This window comes from Mustela putorius, unplaced genomic scaffold (assembly GCF_011764305.1).
Source record: "Mustela putorius furo isolate JIRA1106 unplaced genomic scaffold, ASM1176430v1.1 tig00000813_pilon_pilon_pilon, whole genome shotgun sequence".
Classification (NCBI taxonomy): domain Eukaryota; kingdom Metazoa; phylum Chordata; class Mammalia; order Carnivora; family Mustelidae; genus Mustela; species Mustela putorius.
This window is the reverse complement of record NW_025421485.1, coordinates 2,227,097-2,230,651: the sequence shown is the minus strand read 5'-3', so window position 1 is coordinate 2,230,651 and position 3,555 is coordinate 2,227,097.

Here is a 3,555-nt window from a genome sequence, read left to right as displayed (position 1 = left end):
GTAGATGAATCCTACTTTATTTATCTGTACGTTTTCAAAGGACAGCTACACAATTTTCATATTCTCATTATTAAATAAATCCACAGTGAATCTGCTTATAACTCATATATTTGCATGTTTATATAGAAAGCTCTGGACCAGCTTAAGTGCCATTAAAATCACCTGCTTCATGAAATAATTTACATGTGAAGGTGTCCAAGACTGTTTAAATGTTATAACTGCTGCTTTGCTATTTGGGAGGCAGTGATTTCAAGTTAATTTTAATTATTGTATTTTTATAGAGAATTACATATTTCATGTAATCTTTACATTTTTTATTAGATTCTCTGGCTCTGTGTTTATTTTCTCATTTAATTTCTATTTTTATATATCCTTTACTCTTCATTACTTACTACATTACTTGCTTTAGTAATTGTGGGATTATTTATCAATTCTACTATTTTGTTATTTCCTAATAAATTAATTTCTACTTTTATCTTTATTGATTTCTCATATTTTCCACACATAATCTCTTTTATTCTACTATATAATTATTGTTGGAAGGTCAATTAATTTAAGTTTGTGAATTCTTATTATGAAATTCACATCTTTATGTTACACATTTTCCTCTGAATATAGCTTCACCTTGTAGGATTTAGAGGGTTTTTATTATTGTCATCACCCAGGTGTGGATCTACAGCAGTTTTCATTTCCTCTTGGACATTAGAGTTTATTATACAATTTCTTTTTTCTTTCTTTTTTTTTTTTTAGTTTGGAGTATGTTCATGTTGTTATGTTTGTGCTTATTTTCATTTAACTTATATTTAATTTAGTATATCTTTAGTACTATTTTAAATTCCATCATTTACTTGCACTTACAGCTTTGCTCACTTTTATCAATTGTTTTTTTGAAGATTGAAGACATATTAACCTCCCATTTCTCATATGTTCACGCCCACATACACAAATTTGGGGAAGTGACTGCATATGTATATAGATAGGCAAGTCAAAAACAGTAGAAACACAGCAGTGATTATGTTTAGGGAGTCGGAGAAAGATAATGCTTTCTCTTGACCACATACATTTGGGTAGAATTATTACTTTTTTATTTATATTTACTTCTTATATACTGCATGATATACTCCTTTCTATAATACTTAAAATATTTTTTCTGAACAGAGAGAATGTATTGCAACTCTCTTTTTCTGTATGTGATTACTAATGTTATTTCACCTTAAGTGTCCTCATTCACATGCTAATTCACTCAGCCAGTATTCATGGAGTGCCCCTAATGGGCCTCCTAAGAGCGATACAACAGAAGAACAATGGACACCAAAGACCCAGTGGCCACTCAGAATCTTTTAATGCCACAGATTCTGTATCACTGAGGAGTATTCGGTTTGCATGGACTTCTTTTAGCCACCTTTTTATTACTCGGATGTATTCATCATCCTACAACACTCCACAAGTTTACTCCTTTGTTTTAATGGGGGGTGTGTGTGTATCTTCTCTGTAGGTGACATGTTTCTTCTATACGGTCTCACAATTTTTATTTGCCCCTGAATTTCAATAAGCTTACCAAATTAAATCTCAGTCTTGATATGTTTTATGATTTTTTTTTTTTTTCCCAAAAAGCTAGCAATGTCTCACTCAGTATCTTCTTGGTCCATCTGAATTTATCTGTCCAGGCAGACAGGTCCCAGAAGGCTACAGTTTCCCATCTCAAACCTTGGATTTACTCTTCTTCCTTTTCCTGAAGGCTTCATCCAGGGTCCAGAATTCACTTGGTTGCTCACCATCCTAGCATGGAAGAGTTGCTGCCACCAAAATCAACCTCAGCAGTGGTGGGTGGGAGTCAGCCAAATGCCCCTGCCTCCCATTTACTGGTGGGATAATTCTGAGGTGTGTTGGATCTTGGACCTCTGACCTAGAGGCCTGTAGTAGAAACCAGCTCATTAACATATTCTTCACTTTCCCACTATCCTCTCTTCTTCCCTGGTGTCCTAAGATTACCTTTCCAATAAAGTACATATGTGCGCCTATGTTGTTGTCTCAAACTAAGGCAAACATTAGGTGCACACTTACAGATTCATGTATTTCTCAACTTCAAAAAAAAATTCTACTCTACATTTTTCTGTGATTTCTTTGGCTATTTTATTTAATAACTCCAATCTTTGTGTAAGCATCTCACTTCCCTAGAGCTCATTTCATCTCTGATTGCTTTCCTCTTGGCCCATTTCAGCCACATTTCATTGGGTGTTTTTTAAACTTACCTTTCACATAACTGATTCTATTTTTGCAAGTCAATTCTATTCGATGCTGCTTCTGGTGTGGTTTCAAATACTCCAGGATAATCTGGTTTAATTTCTTTCCTGAGTGCTGCCATTTTCCACTTCATCTCAAGCTCTTAACTTAGGATCTCCTGTGGGATAGCTTGCATTTTTGTCTCAGGTTGGGTTTGTTAGAAAGGAGAGCCTGAGAAGGAGTTTAGCATGAAGTATATTTATGAGCGGTGCTCCTGGGCCAACACCTGTGAAAGGCAGAGGAATACTGTGGGGAGGAGCAGAGGGAAAAGTTAAACTTGGGTGTAGTTCCAAATGGCAGCAGTGGCCAATCTCAAGGGAAGCTCTGGAGCTCTGGAGTTACAAAGTCTTATTACCGATGTCCCATATGAGGCAAAATAGCCTGGCCGTTATAGTTCTAGCTGGATTGGTCAGCGGCCATTGGCCACCCTGGGGAGACTGGTCCTGGGGCGAGGTGGTCTTGTGGTTGAGGCACCCCTGAGGCTGATAGTTCTCCCTGTTAGCACTCATACAAGCTCCAGAATCAAGTCCCTGATGGGGGAAGGACTGGGAGGCACAGCTCAGAGGCCATCACTCTTCATTCTCCAATCATCATTTTTTTCTAATATTTTTACTTATTTGAGAGAGAGAGAGAGAGAAAATGCAAGGGGAGAGGCAGAGGAAGAAGCAAGCTCCCTGCTCAGCCCATGCAGGGCTCAATCCTAGCACCCTGGGATCATGACCTGAGTTGAAGGCAGGCACTCAACTGACTGAGCCACCCAGGCATGCCTCCAACCATAATCTTTAATCCATACTCATTTTCACTTCTTTGAGGGTACAGGTGAGTCTCTACTTCATATTTTCTTCATTTCTTTGAAGCCCCCTTGAAGAACCTCATCTTTTCATCTTCATTATTAATTTAGTGTTCCTTTCTTGTGGGCATATGTGTGTTTGGTACATTCTTCTAGATTAATCATGTCCACCTGTCACTCATTACTGAACAGGCAGCTTTTCCTGAGCCATCACTGTTCCCTGAATGTTCTAAAGGAAACTCTTACTTTGCTCTCCCTTTGTCTGGGCACTGTTTCCATTTTATTTTCCAGACATTTATACTAAAGGGCTGGATATTGACAGTGTGGAGTGTGTGTGTGTGTGTGTGTGTGTGTGTGTGTGATCAGATCTTGGGGTGGGGGTGGTGGTGGTGAGCACTGAGCAGTGCGTTAAAGCTGCTTGTGACCAAGATCCGGCTGTCACAAGTAGGAGGCTACATATTTGCACAAGTCATTCCGGAGCC